The following is a 20,198-nucleotide window of genomic DNA, read 5'->3' as shown; positions in this document are numbered from 1 at the left end:
GATCAGGAGCTTAAAACTCTCTTATCGATGCCCTCATTAAAAAGGTAGATGCCATCTCATTCAACAACAGCCAGCTCCGGTCATGAACATTAACTTCTACTTTCGTTGTAATGTTTGTTTGTAGTCTTGAGCATTCCGACTTCTATTGTCCTGCTTGTCTATGCACAAACACCACCACAACCATCGCACTTCAACCGGTTAACTTCGACATCAAGGACAAAGGGAACTTAGGTGACCGAGAATAGAGGTTTAGTACCCATTGAACTATCAACATCAAGACATGAGCGGCTCAACAAGCTTTAATTCAATACAACCATCTACAGACAAAGTAGTAGTGACCTTGTTGGAGAAACAAAATCAAATTATGCAACAAAACTCGACTTGATGAAAGATCGGCATGATCAAAACTCTAATATGATGGAAACAAAGGATGCAAATGATGTAGTCTTTGTGCCAAAAGGTTATTGACATGTCTTCTAACCAAAATAATAACCAAACCGGCGTGTTTCAAAGTCAAGCAATGCCTAATCCTAAGTCGACAAAAACACCCCTTTGAAATAAAGCGATTATTCTTGTAATGGTAATATAAACCCGGGGACCTCTGGTGATCACTACCGCCGTTCGAGTAGTTGATAACCAAGTGACTATGCCTAAAGATTATCCGCCAAACTAAAATGATACCATACCAAATACTATAATAGAAATTGAAGACCACTAAGCGTAGAAGTACCGGTTAAACCACAACGAAAAGGAAAACATTACAAGACCCGATAATAGAAAGTGAAGACCCTACACCTGTAGAGGTTCCAATATGGACACCTAGATGGAAAAGCGGATAGAGATAAAGCAAAGACTAATAAAACTTTTATCCCATACGCTAAAATGGCGATAAATCACCATATCCCCAAAGACTAGTTGTGTTTAAAGGGCCGAGAATTTTGATGAGATTAGGGAAGTGTTTAAAATTTGACTATAAACCTACCTTTTCTAGAAGCTATAAAAAGTCTACTGACACGCTAAGTTTCTAAAAGAGTTATTGCACCAAGAAGGAAAACCAACATACCCAGCGAAGCATTCTTGGCTGAACAATATCCCTCTTTATCACGAACATAGCGGAATTGTTAAGTACAAGGACCACGAGGTTAGATCTCTTGTCTATGCACCTTAGGTGATACCTTCATAACAAAGCTGCTTTATTAGACACGGGGGGCGAGTGTTAACTTACTCCCTTTTTATTTATATAAACAACTAGGTCTAACAAAACTTGACCAACCAAAATGACTTTTGCAGGTTAGCCGTCGTTCTATTAAGTATCCCGAGGGTGTAGTTGAAAATATTCTCGTTAAAGTTAAGGTTTTTACTATCCGGCCGACTTTGTTATTCTTGACGCGAAGTTGCTCATGATTCCATTCCATCATCTTAGGGATCCTTTCTTGGCAACCCCGATGCCCAAATCAATTGTCGGGATGGCTCGATGACTCTTTCTTTTGGAAATCTTTACGTAGAAGTTAACATGTTTAGACAAAAAGCGGGGACAACTAGGTTTGCCTGTAGAAGGGAAGTGAAGTCCATTGAGGTTTTGTACCTCACATTAGTCGCGGTGACACTTTAGTCCCCACACTAGTAGATACCCCTCTTATGGAATAAAGACAAGGGATCCACGATTTCTACTCCACAGGCGTAGATAACATCAAGGAGGATTTCAGCCGACTCTTTTGTAATCCCTTCTTCGAAGCCTCGCGGGGTTCTCTCCTATTGACATCCATTCATCTCTTGACACCATGGCGGAAGAAGAATTTTTTCGCCCTCTATCGGTGATTCTTCTTACCTATTGAGGAATGTCTTGCATATCTCAAGGCCTCGATGATATAGACCTAAGAACACTAGTTGAACACCATTCACCCACCTCCACATCCTCTCATGTCACTCATTTCACCTTCCTTCATGAATGTTCCTCACCTTCTACCTTTTCAAAGAACCATTGAGTTTGTACTTGACCTTGGCGTTTCTCACATGCTTCATAACTATCTAAAACCAAACTGGTGAAGAAGTAACACCAAGGGACAAACCACGACACTTTTTTTCATTTTTTTCCATTTTTCCTTCTCAAAATTATCCACATCCTCATGTATCTTCCACAACCATCAATTTTCTCCGTTCATTTTACTTGGCATCCCCGCCGTAGGAGGGAAAAAGAAAATCTTTCGATTAGGTTTTAGATCTATAAGGCTTTGCTCTTATTCCACTAAGCTACATCATAGGAAATTTTGGTGCTTAATTTTGTTTGATGGTGTATTCTATGTTAATTATTTGTGGAAAGACCCTGACTTTTTAGATTATTGATATATGGGAAACATCATGTAAATACATATATATCACTTTAAGTACAGGAAATCGACTTTAAAAACCGTTTTAAAACAAATTTTTACAAACTGTTTTTCAAAAAATTTGTTTTGGGGTCAAAGTGTTTAGTTTTCCATGCTTGATCACTAAACTTCCTATTCTTATCCACTTCGCTCCCTTTAAGAGTAGCTAGATTTCTCCTTGTTTTTGTTTTGATGTTGTTTTGTATTATTTTTAGTAGATAGGATGTTCACGTTGTTAAATTCCGTAGTTAACTTTGAATTTGGTAGTTAAATGTTGTTTGAATTTCAATTTTAATATAATGTTGTTCTTTTCAAATTGTGCATGGATTTTATTGTTACTCCACCTTCGAATTGTTTTGGGGGTGGTATTATTTATTCTATCATGATTTGTAGAAGATCCTCCATTTTAAGTTTGTTTTGGAGTGAAGGTTGAGAATATTGTTGTAATTGGCATACCTATGATTAGATGTTGTGGTAGGATGAAATCTAAGAGAGTTTAGAAGTTACTATTCTAAATCCATTATAAAAGATACATTTGGGGTTGTTATAAAATAAAAATATGGTTTGTTTCGTTTTCGGTTTTGGAAATTTTTTATTTCAGGAAATTCACTTTAAAAACAATTTGGAAACTTGCCGATTTTGTTTGGGGCTTCGAGAACCTATTTAAACTTCCTTCATGGAAAAATCACAACCCACACTACATGATAGCATTTTAAATGTATAGTTTTCTGAAATGAGCGATGAATTCAATCGTGAAGTAAACTAAAACTGGACTTTCACGAAGTCACCGATTATCAAAGTTTCTACTCTCGTCACGAATTGCACTAAGTGGAGGTGGGAAGTTAGATTCCACTCCTAGTTCCCTAGCATGGATTGTTTTCTAAGTCTAAGAAATGAGTCTTAAGTCGATGAGAGCTTTCACGAGAGGGAATTATACTCTGATGCAATATGAAATTGATTATTTGAATTTAAACTCACGAATGCTATGGAAATATGATTGTTTGAATCTAGATAAAAAATTAGAGGGGTTGATCCGCCGACTCCAACTTAATAACCTAGTAGAATGTTATATCTAAAGATTCTCATGTTCTTCTTTGCGAGAATTTCAAGTTCTAATCCCTAGTGTTCATGGCATCCCTACGGATACTAACTAGCATGTGAAATTAGATTCCCACCCCGTTCTCGTGGCGAAACCCGACCTTCTAGAGTGGAATAGATTCTATAACCAATTCTATACTAAACAACTAAGTCTTCATCAAGGCCGTCAACCCCTCTGGTAATGGAGGTTTTAGCATGAGTCATCAAAACATCATTTCCATATTATTATAACTAAACATACTATCAAGATTGAAATTTGCCAATTTAAACAATAATAAAATCTAATTTAATGACTAAAATAAAATAAGGGCGAGGAATTGAAATTAGATCTAAATTGAAATGACAAAATCGAAATTGATAAAGAATACTACTTTATTTATCTAATCAAATTGAAGAGCAAGATTCAAAGGTTTAATCTAATACAATAATTTAAATGGAACTAAACTTAATTAAAACAATTAAATCTAGATCTAGAAGCTATTCTAATGGCTACTTTCTATATAAGCTATCTACCTAATTCTCTACTAAATAATCCTACCCATTAACAATGAGCTTCCTAACCTAACTGCCATTAACAATGAGTCAAGCTTTTGTTTTATACATCCAGATCCAAAATCGTGCATGGGCTTAGAGCCATGTTTTGGACAAAGAGAATGGGGGACCCAAAACCGGTTCTTTCGGTCAAAAGGCCTCTTGACTAGATTCGGCTTCAACAGACTTTTCGTCCACTTCTGCTCCTCTGATTGGGTCAAGGCTTGGGACCATTGCAAAGCTCTTTTTGAGCGGTCGTTTTGGCATAAGGTAGGCCCAATTCCGAGTCCAAATATATGGCATTCGGAAGTTACTGCTGAATTTTGCTCCTTTATCTCTAGCTAAAGTGGCACATTTCTGCACATAATGCTTTGAAGCACGGAAATGTATAAAACCGTAATCAGTATTAACTCTTACTTATTATTCACATGAATTGGTCTAACAGTATGATTATTAAGGGGTTAAAACTACAGTTTTGGGCTCTTATCAACCCACCCCCAAGCGGCATTTTCTTTGTCGCCAGCAAAGATGAGAATTAGAATAAGTGACCAAAATGGAGTTCTTCTCTCGTTTGAGTCACGATTGCATTGACCATATGCAACAAGGCCTTAAACCACTAGGAATTCCCTAGTGGACGAGTTATAACCTCGTGAGAGTTTTCAGTGAAGGTACTCACAAACTTCATCTATCTTACTGGCGACTAAGAAAAAAAACTATTGTTTCACTTATTCATACTTTCGACTATCTATACATCTCTAGCAATTGAATAAGAATAACCGAGTCGAAACCTAAGTTAATATATGCATAATAATCTATCATCCCAATAAACATATATACCTGATAGGTAGTCTTATAAAATGTTTAGCGAGGTTTGTTTACGAGAACTTCGGAATAAGCGTCCTTAGTAGGTTCTGCACAATAATAGTCAAGAAACAACACTCTGATTTTTTTCCACTCAAGTTTAGCTACTCCGGTGTCTGATGGGCACACTTTACCTTACAATCTCATGACAAATCTTCTTTGTTATCTAAAGATGAAGAGACATCTTTAATAAAGGGTGATTAGGGAACATCGGGTGCGATTGGTTGGTCCTTAGTCGACATTAAGGGCATCGACCCTATATGCGCACTCATAAATATCCATTTGGAGGATAACGCGAAGACTTCTCGCTGAACCTCGGTACGTCAAAGCAGGAACCCGCCATGAAAGAGGTGGTTAGGGAAGAAGTCTTATCGCTGGATCGCGGGTATTATATACCTAATCTCCGATGGCGAATGGGTAAAGTCCCATTCATGTAGTTCCTAAGAAATTCGGGAATTACCATGGTGCGTAGCGGGAAGGGTGACTATGTTGTCACTCGAGGTCCTATGAAATGGAGAATCTGTATTGATTACGGCGTTTAAATGCTATGACACGAAAGGATCACTTTCCCTTACCATTTATAGATCGGATGCTAGAGCGTCTGGCTGGTCATGCCTTTTATTGTTTCTGGATGGCTACTCGGCTATTTTCAGATTATTATTGATATTGATGACCAAGAAAAGACAACTTTCACATGTCCCGGAACATATGCCTATAAGCGAATGCCTTTTGGCCTTTGTAATGCTCTGGAACCTTCAGTGATTGTATGCTTCATATATTTAGTGACATGGTAGAAGCTTTATGGGATTTTCATGGATGATTTTTCTATCTATGGAGACTCCTTCCTGTTGTTTTGTCCTAACCTTTGTCTAAGGTTTTGACGCGGTGTGAAAGAAAAGAGCCTCGTTTTAAATTGGGAAAAGTGTCATTTCATGGTCAAAAAGGGCATAGTCCTAGGTCATATTGTATCTAGTGATGGCATCAAGTAGATAAAGCCAAACTAGATAAGATAGCGACCCTACCTAAACCACGGATTTGTCAGGTGAGATTAGAACCTTTCTAGGCCATGCGAGGGGTTTTATAGGCGTTTCATCAAAGATTTTTCGAAAATAGCTAGGCCTTTAACTAACCTCCTTTTTGAAAGATGCAATCTTTGATTTTAATTTTAACTGTAAACAGGCTTTTTGAAACCTTAAAGCTAACCCCTTACCTATTATACTGACCTCTGATTGGTCTAAACCATTCGAACTCATGTGTGATGCTAGTGACTATCGCAGTTAGTCTTTAACATCTAGGACAGAAACTAGATAATAAGTCAAAACATTATTTATTATGCTAGTAAAACTTTAAAAGCGATGCTCAACGGAATTATACAACTACTGAAAAAAATTCTTAGAACGTCATTTATGCTTTTAGATAAATTTCGTCCTTATTTGGTTGGTTCTAAAACTTTTAGTTTACACGGACCATATAGACCATAGGTACCTTCTTGCAAAGAAGGATGCTAGAGATTAATCGATGGATTCTTCTCCGCAAGAGTTCACATTAGAAATAAAAGGACAAAGAGGGTCAGCGTAGTTGCCGACCCTTATCTAGACTTACAAATGGCGATAGTAGTGATTACGAGTCCATACGACTCTTTCACGATGAGCATCGTATGCTATTTTTTTCATCACCATGGTATGCGGACATCGTAAATTATTTAGCGGCTGATGTTATGCCTCATAATTGGTCAAGAAATGAGCGTAAGAAGTTCTTGGCGAGTCAAGTTATACTATTGGGATGAGCCCTACCTTTTTAAGTATTATGCGGATCAGATTATTAGGTCGTTGCATTCCCGGTGGGAATATAATGAAGTCTATCGTTCTGCCATGACAAAGAGTGTGGTGGCCACTTTAAGCGGAATGAAAACAGCCGCTAAAAAGTTCTTCAATAATGGATTTTATTGGCCTACCCTTTTTAAGGATGCCCAAGTGCATTGCAAGGCGTGTATTAGTTGCCAACAACTTGGGCGAATCAAGCGTAATATGATGCCTTTAAATCCAATCTTGATAGTAGAAATTTTTAGATGTTTGGGGTATTGATTTCATGGGCCCCTTCCCTATTTCCCGGTTATATTTATATCCTAGTTGCTTGGTGGACTCGTGTCTAAATGGATAGAGGCCTAAGCTTGTGCGTAGCAATGACCATAAGACCGTTGTATTTTTTATTAAAGAATATATTTTCAGTCGGTTTGGCATTCCTAAAGCCGTCATTAGTGATGGTGGAACACATTTTTTTACCTTGAGTTGTGGCATCCCTAGTTAAAAAGTATGGAGTTACACATAAAATAGCAACTCCTTATCATCCACAAACTAAGCGGACAAGTAGAAGTTTCTAATAGGAAATCAAAAGATTTTAGAAACAACGATAAACCACGATAGGAAACCGTCGAGCGTCTATCGGATGCCTTATGGGCATATAGAACTGCTTTCAAAACTCCTATAGGTATGTCTCCTTTAGACTTGTATTTGGGAAACCATGTCATTTTGCGTCGAATTAGAGCACCGTGCTCGTGGGCTATAAAAGCCTTAATTTTAATATTGATGAGGCGGTGTCAATATGAAGTTACAATTAAATGAGCTTGAAGAAATCCGTGGCGATTCTTACGATCTGCGAAGGATTATAAAACTAACATGAAGCGATGTTCATGATAAGCATATCCTGCGTAAAGAGTTTGTGGTCGGACAAAGGTTTTGCTTTACAACTCCCGTCTACATATTTTCCCGGGAAACTAAAACCCGTTAGTGCGGTCCTTTTCAGTTCTTGAAGTCACCCACTACGGGGCAATTACCTTGGTAAATCAATGACAACAGTACCTTTCAAGTTAATGGTCAGCGGTTAAAACATTTTCCACCGAACTTTTGTCCCACGATGTGGAGGAAGTCCTTTTACGGGACCACATCTCTATGAGGACTGACCTTGTCATTTGGTGTACTTACTTTCATTTCCATTATCTTGATAAGTACACCATTAGGGTAAAAGCCCTCCTTATGGAGTGTGTGGTTTGTAAGTACCCGGATCCTAAGTCCGCGGTTCACATAATTCCGTTTTCCACTTTTGCATGTTTTTTCGATTTTTGAGTCATGTTCCTCTATGGAGTGAATTATGTATTTATTGTTTTTCGTGTTTCTTATAGTAAACAAATAAAAATAAATTAAAATTCATAAAATCATAGACATAGCAATCCAACAAGTCTTGGGAATCGACTTTCGCGATACGTTTGTAAACCCGTTGTAAACAAATTTTGTGGTTAAAAATTTGTTTGGGGGTGGAAATCGATCTTTCCATCCGGTTGCTCGAACTTTCTAGTTGTGTTGTGATGGTCCATTAGTATAGTTCATTTTGGGTTGGCGTTATCAAATTTAGTGTTCATTCGTTAGCATAACTTCGTCATGCACGCACTTCACTGAGGCGTTTTCCACTATCTTATTCGTCACCCCGGTTGGAATCGAGTGTTTTATGGATCATTGGATTGGAAATTCTCTCCTGATCATTTCCATATCTCATTTGCAAGAATCGGACCGGACGAAGCGGAAATCTAGTTTGAAATTCGCATTTAAAATCGACAAAAGTCGAAAAATACGAATTGGGCTTGGGGCTTCTCGCTATACTGGCGCCAGCGCCCAATCATAAGCGACGACCGCTCAAACTCTGTAAGTCAAAATCCAAAGAGCGACTTCGCGCTCTATCAGCAGCGCCAGCGCCCTTTCAAAACCGGTCGCGATCTTCTTCTTCTCCGGCCGGCTTGACACAAAGTATAAATCAAACCCTAGCAACCTAAAAATAAAAAAAAAAATAATAATAATAATAAATAATAGAATATATCAAATAGAAACACCACCCCGCCCATAATAGAAACTTCAACACCAATCTTCCACAATCTCCAACCGATCCCACCATCGAAACCACCAACCAATTCGAGTTTGAACCTGCCGCGAACCTACCATAACCACCACCTGTTGGTTTGGTTAGTTTTCATCAAACTTCGCATCCACCCCATCTACAAACCCCAAATCAGTAAATAACTTCAATGAAGCGGCGGCGTAGAATTACTGCCGGAAAAGCAGCGTTTGTTTAAAGCCAGTTTAGCGCCATTTTATGGCGCTGGAGATGTTAAAGAGACATTGGAGCGGTTGTGGTATTAAATGAGGATTTCTATCACTATGAATTGGTAGAACAGTTTTATAAGAAGCGAAGTGGAGGGAAATAGGATTTTCATCGGGATAGCGAGGAGCGGAGGAGATTCACGAGGCCGGTTGTTGGCTGAGCTATTAGGAATCACCCACAGTAACCAACCTAGATCGACCATTCGGGAATCCAAGAATACTGCAGTTCTGTTTTGATGAAAGATACGGTCATAGAGGGTGAATACAATCACGATATCTCATTGCGTTAAGCGGGCGACGACGAGAACCAATCGGGCTGTCGCTTTCGATGGATTGGTAAGAACGATCCTCGGGGAAAGACAAAGTCGGCGACATCGGACCGATTAATGTACGACGTTCTCTGGAATTTGCAAGCGAAGGATTATAATTTCTGCATCCTTGATTTAATTTTGAATGTGATTAGAGGAGTGGGAAAGAGCCTGGCGCCTCTTCCGTATTGATCACTAAGATTATGCTCTCATTTAGAGCCGTCGTAAGCTAGTCTGCTCCTATTAAGATCAAATTGCCTTCTAATGCAAGTATTTATAAAGAATGCATTCAAAAGACTTGGCGTTGTCTGCGAGAGAAGGAAGTTGAGTCGGATAATGAAGGGGAAGATATGACATGGTTGGTTGAGGATAATTTTGATAGTCATACTTCTAATTTAGAAGCGAATGATAATGCTGCAAAGCTGGTTTCGCGATGCAGTTATAATATCTGTGAAGATATGAGACATAGACAAATTGCGCCATAATAAGCAAAGCGGACCTTCGGGCGGCCGGTTGAAATGCTCGTAAAGGGTTGACAAGATATAATGTTTAACTTGGAGGTTATCCACAAGAATCACCAAGCCCGATTATCACGATGCCAAAAGGCTGAGATGGAAGCCGCGGCTTGTTCGGGATAGAGATGCTACGACTGGCAGCATGCCACTCATTGATGAGTCTGTCTCCGTTAGTCGAGAGGCATGGCGTCGTCGCCCATGAACCAGATGGCTCAAAGCCATTCGACACCCTGAGCCGATCTCCATCGGGGACCATCTTCTTCACCGCGCCTAGGTGTGCACCATCGATTGTGTCCTTTTATTTCATTGTTTTATTGTTTTGTTAGTGGAATTTTATTTCAGTAGTTAGATTTGAATATTAAGTTGTTTGTTTTAGATTATTTGGATTCCATATTATTTTAATATAATTTATTTTGATCATCTTTCGAAAGGTTGTCTTGGAGTAAAAGTTGAAATTAGGCCCGATATCGGCATCTCTATGATTTTTGTAGTGGTAGCATGATATATATAGGAGAGTTTAGAAGTTACTATTCTAAACCAAGTTTAAAAGATACCAGGGTTGTTAGGAAACCAAAGCTATGGATAGTTTCCGTTTCGGGTTTGGCGCTTTTCCTATTTCCGAAATGGCCTTAAAACAATTTGGCAACTTGCCGATTCGTTTTGGAAACCCGGAACCTATTTAAACTTCCATCATACTACACTCACAACCCACACTACACCCCACAATCATCTTTCACTTTTCCTCCAGCCCCTTTTTCTTGTTTTTCTTAGAAACTCAATTTTGCTTTTTCGAGGCAGCCAGCGCTCAAAGGCTGAAAGCGACTTCCTACTCTTTTGTAAACTGAAAAATCACTAGAAGGCCGCGCCCGACGTAAACGCGACCAGCTCAAAACGGAAACCGAAAATTTAACAGAGCGCGCCGCTCCCAAGCCGAAGCGACCGCTAAAAACACTATAATTCAAAACCAAAAGCTGGCGCCAAGATAAAGATAAGCGCGGCGCCCTGCTCTCCGATAAACACAGGGAATTTTAGATTTTGTGAGGTTCTTCAGGTTTTCGCAGCTATTCTACAAAGTAGTGTTGAGATGACACCACCTATAGTCATTCTGAACAGTCTTTTGAAGACTTGATGGGAACTTATACCTATGGAGCATCGTTCGCGGCCGGATCTTGCAATTAGGATGGCGACATCTTACGGTGAGTGATGGCGATTCTTTTTTCACCTAAGCTAACGGAATTCTTCTATAATAATATTACTTTCTTTTGTACCCAAGAAGGAGAACAAAAATTTTCCCTTACTATTGATGAATGCGACTATGGAATTCAATAAACACTTGATAGCTTTGGTTTGAGATTGCCATTACGACCTATGCACACGTGGGGATATATGACGGATAACTTCATACCTATATGAATATGCCTATTTCCATGAGTATTATGGGGGGAGGGTATTTCATTATCATGGACCAAGACCAATATAACGCATACGAGTAGCCTATCACTGAATGTAAAGCCTGACCATGTTGTTCATCATGATGAACATTCTAGGGAACGGCGGTTTATACGCCAATAATACCGTGGTGGCGTTTTCCTTGCTTTAGGCGAGGGGCGTCGTAGGTATGACATTCGAGTTTTAGTTGCTACTCTGAAGGCGAGCCCATACCTTGAGGCATAAGTACCTTCTTATGTCTGTCTTGGTTTGCCGCCTTATCGCGGCTTGCCTACCCGTGATACGTACACACGATTACCGCAGTTAGGAAAAGGGTCGAAATCATGAGACCCACCAATCGGTAATGGTAAGATCATTCAGAGCCATGACTTGGCGGGATGGCAGGTGCAACCACATTTGGTTGCCCTTACACCCATCAGACCAAATAACACTAGAAAGGTTAGCACTAGTTGTTGATGATGATACGGCGGCGTGGCAAGTTGTTATGGCATGGGCGGGATCGCGAAAGAACCTCTTATAGAAGAGGAGGATGGCGAGTAAATGCTGAAGTGCAGGTAAGTTTTAGTTAAGGTTAGTGTCGCTTATGTCCCAAGCAATTTAAGTCTATTAACCCCATAATGGGTGGAACTCTTATAGTGTTGCGTCAGTTTTTATTTCCTATATTAGTACGTTCTAACATTGTTTTGCAGATGTTTCTGAATTTCACGCGTTTCCATGGTATTGTTCTACCCTATTTATTTAAATGCTTTGAGGACAAAGCATGCTTTTTGTTTGGGGGGGGGGGCATAGAAACTCGTGTAATTAAGGCATCTGTTAGGATATAGATAGATATAATATGCTTTCAAAAATTTAAAAATATAAATAAATAAGTCCATGCTATACACTTAGGAATATTGGTATTGTTTTCTTTCTCCATGCTCTTAACAATCTAGAAGTCTCATAGCTTTTGCATCAGAATAATAGTTAGAAACTTAGGTTAATATGTAGGTAATAATCTTTGCATCTATCTATAAATATATTACATGAGTATCTCTATGATTGTTTGGCGATAAGTTTCGAAATCTAGGCTAGAGTACTTATGCTACAAATCCTGTGAGAATATAGCCTAAAGCCTTATATGAGTGAAACATTTGAGAAATGACACAAGGAGAAGTAAAATCGGATAGAGAAATCACCGTCCACTTGCTTGATCACTTCGCCATATCTAAAAGCGAGAATTTAGGCGCTCTTTGGATCGATATAGCCAGAAATTCAAACCTATGAATTATTTTCCGCTAGTCGCCACTCTGAGCCCTTTCTTTAGCCTTCCATAAACCACAATTCCTTTACCCTGTTACAAAAACAAAACAAAATAAAAAAAATCAACCTACCCAATTTAGAATAAGTCTGAGAGTAGAATGAGGAAGAAAGAAGAAGAGAAAAACCTGTGTAAACAAAAATTAGTTAGTTGCTTCAGAAAATAAAGAAAAGAAGTTTCCATCCAAAGAAAAAAGAAAAAAAAAAAAAAAAAAAAAAAGAAATAAATAAAAAAACTCCAAAAAAAAAAAAAGAATAAAAGGGAGTCAAAGGCCAAAGAAAAAAAAAAATATGGCTAAGGATGGAAACAAAGTGTAGAAGCAAAAGTAAATAACAAGGTTTTCTCTAGTTACATAATATGAAGACTCTATTATCTCGGACTTGTTCTCTAGAATATCCATTTCCTTCCTTCTTAAACCATCTCCTAATCCCATGACACCTAATAAAGACCTCTAGCTCAATTAGGAATAGGTTAGTGTGATAGTAAGTGGCAGATGTGTTTGATCGACCCGGCTTCCTTGTTGTCATTGAGATTGTAAGGTAAAGTGTGCCCACTGCTTAATCGGAGTAAATGAAACTTGAGTGGAAAAATCAGAGAGGTTTTGTCTTGACATTTATGTGAGGACCTACTTAAGGGCTATTATTAGAGTTCGAAACAAAACCTGCTAAACATTTCATAGTATTACTCATTGTTATATGTTTATTGTAGATGATTGATTATTATGCATATATTAACTTAGGGTTTTCTTGTTATTCTTATGTAATTGCTAGTGAGATGTATAGATGGTTGAGACATGAAGGAGAAAACAATAGTTTTATTTCTTAGTCGTTGTAGTATAGATGAAGTTTGTGAGTACCTTCATTTGGAAAACTCTCACGAGGCTATAACTTCGTCCACTAGGAATTCCTAGTGGTTTAAGGCCCTGTTGCATATGGTCAATGCAATCGCACTCAGCTAAAGCGAGATTAGGTAGAACTCCATTTTTGGTCACTTATTCTAATTTCTCATATTTGCTTGAGGACAAGCAAAATCTTTGTTTGGGGGTGGTTTGATAAGAGCCCAAAACTGTAGTTTTAACCCTTAATAATCATCTTGTTAGACCAATTATGTGAATAATAAGTAAGAGTTAATACGATTACGTGTTTTATGCATTTCAGGGCTTCAAAGTCCATTATGTGAGAAATGTGCCACTTTAAGCGAGATAAAGGAGCAAAAGTCAGTGAGAACTTCGAATGCCATATCTTTGGACTCAGACCTCGGATTGAGGCCTACCTTATGTCAAAACGACCGGCTCGGAAAGAGCTTTGCAATGGTCCAAGCCTTGACCCAATCAGAGGAGCAGAAGTGGACGAAAAGTCTGTGGAAGCTAACTGCAGCTGAAAGAGGCCTTTTTGAATTTGAAAAGAATTGGGTTTTGGGCCTGATTCTCTGGCCCAACCCATGGCTCCAAGCCCATGCACGAATTTTGGATCTGGATGTATAAAAACAAAAGCTTAGCTCTTTGTTAATGGTAGCTAGTTAGACCTAAATTAAGATATAGAATTCTAGATCTAGTTTTATTAATTAAATTAAGTTTTAGTTCCATTTAAATTCTTGTTTTAGATTAAATCTTGAATCATTGTTCTTGATTGATTAGATAAATAAAGTAGTATTTTTTATCAAGTTGAATTTGTCATTTCCATTAGATCTAAATTCAATTCTTGTCATTGTTTTATTCCAGTCATTAAATTAGATTCATTATTGCTAAATTAAGTAATTCTCAATTTCTCACATTATGTTTAGTTTAGATTCAATGGTAAATGTTAGATTGATGACTCAAGGCTAAACCTCCATTAGAGGGGTTGATGAAGCCTTGATGAAACCTTAGTTGTTTAGTATAGAAAGCGTTGTAGCATCTATTCCACTCTAGAAGGTCGCGTTTAAGCCATGAGAATGGGTGGGCTGACCTCACATGCTAGTTAGTACTTGGTAGAAATGCCATGAACACTAGGGATTAGACTCGGAATTCTTGCCGTGAAAGCGTAAGAATCGAGATACCACAATCTGTACTAGGTCATTAAGTTGGATTCGAGGTGGATTCAATTCCCCTCTAATTCCTTTATCTAGAGTCAAACAATAGTATTTCCATAGCATTTGTAGTTAATTTCTAGTAATCATCTTAATTAAGTATCGTTAGTATAATATTTAAGTAAAGCTCTCATTGACTTAAGAGTGACTAGTTAGACTTAGAAAACAATCCATGCTAGGGAACTAGGAGTGGAGCGAACCATTACTCCATTTAGTGCAATTCGCATTGAGAGTAGAAGCTTTGATAATACACTCGTAAAAGAATAGTTCTAGTTTACTTACGTTTTGGATTCGTAGTTCATTTCGTAGGTAGACTATTCAATTTACATTATTCAATGTTATCATCGGGTCAAAATTTTGGCCCAAGTACAAATGAATTACAGAAATTCCTCTTATGTCCCGAAATGTTCTGAAATTTCAAATGTGGAAATTCGATTCGTTTCAACTCCAAATTGAACGGATGAGATATCGAAACGATCAGTATTAAAAATGCCATCCACTAGAATATGAAAAATCACATTCAAACATCATTATTATTATTTTTTTTTTTATTTATTTTTTTTTTATATACAAATGTACAAGTCGAGAAGAACGTGTCAACAACACCGGAAATCCAAATAAAACAACACATCACAACAAAACTTAACTTCGGGCAACTTTCATGTCGGCTCAGGCTTAACCAATCCGCCAGGCGTGGCTTATCCTTTATGTTTTGGGGGGCTAGGGTTCGGGGCGGTACCATCCTTGACCAATGTGCAATGGTCTAATAATAATATTACCCTTAGTACATATGGTATAGCCTTCAAACCGCCCGAAACGATCCACATAGAAAACTGAACGGGGTTGGCCTGGTGGAATCCATTGCCCGTACGAACTAGGAAATGTCCGATGGTGCATATCACGACTCTCTTTGGGCACCATCTGGGTGCTAATAAAACAAAACGAGTATATACATGTTGAGTCTTTTAACGCCGATCCTCAAGAACCGAATGTGAGTCTTTTAACGTCAGATCCTCAAGACGAATGTGAGTCTTTTAACGTCAGATCCTCAAGACGAATCCCAACCTGTGGGAGCAACGGGACGACGACGAAGTTTATCCTGTTGAGCTGGTGTCAGACAATAATATACCTTATACCGGCTCATCTCGGATAAAAGATCAAGACCTGGACAGAAAGGAGTTTGACAGTTCATACACCACCCCATCCTTTTCGCTCGTCGCTTTCGAGCAAAAGTACTACGACCATTACCAATTCGAGATGGGTGAGATTTGGACCAAATGATGAGTTGGAGTTCGCGAGGAAGAGAATAGAAAAGGGAGGAGAAAGAAGGAGTTGAAATTTTTGGTACCCATTGTTTTCCTGGAGGCACGTTTGCTCGATTATCAGAAGACATTTATATTCAGTTCTGAAGTAGAGTTTTTGTGGACTAAGGTTCCGGCGCTTGCAACCACACACTCTAGGGATTTTTAGAAAAGAAAATAGAAGAGGGCCCGGCTACCTTAATGGCATACTTTTCCTGTTTAAATACATGGAAAGAAGTACACCAACGAATCTATTAGTCTGTGTAGACTGGATCATTTAGAAGAGTCTCTTCGACATCTGGAGAGTGCAATTCATGGTAATGTTTAAGGTGCTAGCCATTTACTTGAAATTCGCTACCATCATTTACGTTTTTCACAGAGATAGCCCCATAAGGGGGTGGTGAGAGACGATGAAAGGACCAGACCATCGAGTTTTTAATTTTCCTGGAAAAATGTGTAATCTTGAGTTGTACATCAAAACTTTTTGACCGACTTTGAACTCTTTTCGCAATATGTGCTTGTCATGCACTCTTTTCATGTTGGCTTTATTGGATTTCGAGAGATCATAGGCATCACTCCGAATATCCTCAAGCTCATTTAAGCGCAATTTTCTCTTTTCTGCCCGTTAGTGTTATAATTGAGGCTTTTGATGGCCCATAGAGCCGCGGTGCTCAAGTTCAACCGGCAGATGACAAGGTTTTCCAAAAGCGAGGCGATATGGAGACATCCCTATAGTTGTCTTAAAAGTCGCTCGTATGCCCACAAGGCATCGGATAATCGTAGAAGACGATCTTTCCTAGATGGATTGACAGTTTTTCCAAAATGGATTTTATTTCTCGATTAGAGACTTCTACTTGACCACCGGTTTGAGGATGATACGGAGTTGCCACTTTGTCGCGTGACTCCATATTTCTTTACTAATGATTCAAAATTTTATTGCAGAAATGTTTTCCCCATCACTAATTATAGCTTTTGGAACACCAAATCGAGAGAAAATATTTTCTTTTACAAACAAAGCGACCGTTTATGATCGTTAGCCACGACATGCCAATGCCTCAATCCATTTTGACACATAGTCAACTGCTACAAGTATGTATAGGAAGCCATGAGAATTTGGAAATGGACCCATGAAGTCGATGCCCCATACATCAAAGATTTCCACAATTAGAATGGGATTTAAGGGCATCATATTGCGTTGAGTAATGCGACCTAGCTGGCGGCAGCGATTGCATGCTTTGCAATGCTCATGTGCATCTCTAAACAGTGTTGGCCAATAAAAACCACATTGTAGAACCTTGGCGCAGTTTTTCTTACCACTAAATTGACCACCACAAGATTGTTCATGGCGGAAGGATAACACATCGTTGTGTTCCCGGTCGGGAATGCAACGGCGGATTAGTTGGTCCGAACAATACTTGAAGAGGTAGGGATCATCCGAAATAGAATTTCACAGTGGATAAAACTTTTTCCGGTCATTCTGAGACCAAGATAAAGGAACTTCCTCGGTAACTAAGTAATTTACTATGTCTGCGTACCAAGGGGCCGAAAAATAGAGTACAAGTGTTCATCCGGAAAGGAATCACGGATAGGTTCGATATCGATATCAACATCAGCGACAAGTCTTGACAAATGGTGCGCAACCACATTTTCGCTACCTTTTTATCTCTAATTTTGAGAGTAAACTCTTGCAAAAGAAGAATCCATTGGATCAACCTTTGTTTTGCATCTTTTTCGCTAATAGATAGCGAAGTGCGCATGATCGGTGTAGACAATAGTTGGAGAACCCACTAGGTAAGGACGAAACTTATCTAGCATATATCTCTGGCGAGAAACTCTTTCGGTGGTGGTATAGTTACGTTGAGCTTCATTAAGGGTTTTACTCGCATAGTAAATGATAACCGGCTTATCTTTCGGCGTTGCCCTAGTACAGCTCAATAAAATAATAATTTCGCGTCACACATTAATTCAAAAGGTTTAGACCAATCAGGTGGTTGAATTATGGGGGCGGTAGTTAATGCGGTTTTAATACCTCAAAGGCTTGTTTGCAACTGGAAACTGAAATAAAAAGCGGCATCTTTAAGCGGGGAGATTGGTTAAAGGTCTAGCAACCTTTGAGAAATCTTGAATAAATCTCTATAGAAACCCTGCGTGTCCTAAGAATGCGCGAATGTCTCGAACTGTTTTTGGTATAGGAAGTGAAACAATTTTTTCTATCTTAGCTTTGTCGACTTCGATTCCGTCCTTTGAAACGATATGTCCTAAAACTATTCCTTTAGTAACCATGAAATGACATTTTTCCCAATTAAGAACAAGGTTTTCTCTTCACTGGCGTGTAAAGACCTTTTCAAGATTTGATAGACAGCTATCGAAAGAATCTCCATAAATTGAGAAGTCGTCCATGAATACTTCCATAAACCGTTCAACCATATCACTGAAAATATGAAGCATGCAGCGTTGAAAAGTACCAGGTGCATTGCAAAGGCCAAAAGGCATTCGTCTATATGCAAATGTACCAAATGGACAGGTGAACGTTGTCTTTTCTTGATCAGCAGGGTCGATGACTATCTGAAAATAACCTGAATAACCATCAAGAAAGCAAGTAATAGGCATGACCGCTAAAGCGTTCGGCATTCGATCGATGAATGGAAGTGGAAAGTGATCCTACGAGTGGCGGCATTAAGTTTGCGATAGTCAATGCAAATTAAGCCATTTCTTTGGGATCTGGCGGAAATGCATTCATCTTTATCATTTCGCTGGCTGTAATGCAGATTTCTTTGGAACCATGTGTACGGGACTCACCCAAACACTATCGGAGATAGGGTAAATAATACCGCATCTAGTAATTTTAACACTTCCTCTCGGACCACGTCTTTCATGGTAAGGTTTAGGCGTATTTGTGGTTCACGCGACGTCTTAGCATTTTCTTCGGTGTATCGCGATGGGTGCACACATTAGGTTCAATGCCTTTAATGCCATCGAGGGACCATCCAATAGCGAGCGATGTTGTTGAATGACATTAATTAAGCGAGCTTCACGATCGTCGGTTAATTGTGAAGAAATAATAAGCGGGTGGCGACCATGACATCAAAGGTATGCGATTATTTTAATTCGAAGGAAGTGGTTTTAATTCAGGGGGGGGAGTGGGTATTAAAGATTCTTGAGGAAGGTCATCATCCATGTAGTAAAACAGCAGTTGATGATCATCAAGTTACTTGATATCATTTGTTGTAGGGTCAAATAATGGAATCGACTCTAATAACTCATTTACTTCTTATGTGTAATCATCGTCCTCAAATTCAGATTCGCTAAAGGAAAGAAATTGGTACACTTCATCTTCAGGAAAAGAGTTAGTGAAATACTCTTGCGGAATGCTGTCAATCCTGTTGACCTCACCATCAATGTCAGGCTTTGGAAGTTGTTTCATCAACTTGAACACATTCACCTCGACCGAAAGATTTCTGAAGGACATGGTCATGGAACCATCTCTACAGTTAATAAGAGCATTAACAGTGGCGAGGAACGGACGTCCTAAGATGATAGGAATGGAATCACATGCAACTTCTGTATCTAAAATAACAAAGTCTACAGGATAGAAGAAATCTTGGACTTTTACAAGGACGTTTTCCACAATTCCTTTTGGATACTTTATGGAACGATCGGCTAACTGTAGAGTCATGGTGGTAGGTTTGAGCTCATGAAGACCTAGTTGTTTAAATAAATAATATGGAAGTAAGTTCACACTAGCTCCTAGGTCTAGTAGTGCGATGGAGCCGTGTATTTGTCACCTAAGGTGCATGGAACCGTTGGTCTACCGGGGGTCCTTGTATTTTACTATACCATTGTGTTCGGTGATGGAGGAAACTGTTCAGGTTGAGGAACGCTTGTTGAGGAACATTAGTTCTCTTTTTGTGGTGCACATATCTTTCAGAAATTTTGCATGTTTTGGTAATAGTTTTAAGGCATCGAGAAAAGGTAAGTTGATTGTTAAATTTTGAAAAGTCTCGAATTTACGCAAAATTGTCATCGGGTTTATTCTTTGCCAAGCGTCGCGAGGAAATGGTGCCTTTAGGGCAGAATTTGGCAAAGGGTCTACTTGCTTGTTTCCTACATTGGAGGTGTTGACTTTGTTGTATCGGGGAATCTTCCGTAGGTTCATTATTAGAACTAGATTCCTTGGAACCCTCTTTTCCTTTGGTTGATTATCCGGCATCGATTATCGATTGTCTCTGAGTTTTTCGGATCGTAGAGTAGTGATTG

The sequence above is a fragment of the Coptis chinensis genome, chromosome 4, assembly GCF_015680905.1.
Source record: "Coptis chinensis isolate HL-2020 chromosome 4, ASM1568090v1, whole genome shotgun sequence".
NCBI classification, from domain to species: domain Eukaryota; kingdom Viridiplantae; phylum Streptophyta; class Magnoliopsida; order Ranunculales; family Ranunculaceae; genus Coptis; species Coptis chinensis.
The sequence above is the reverse complement of the archived record's forward strand: the minus strand, read 5'-3'. Positions refer to the sequence as shown.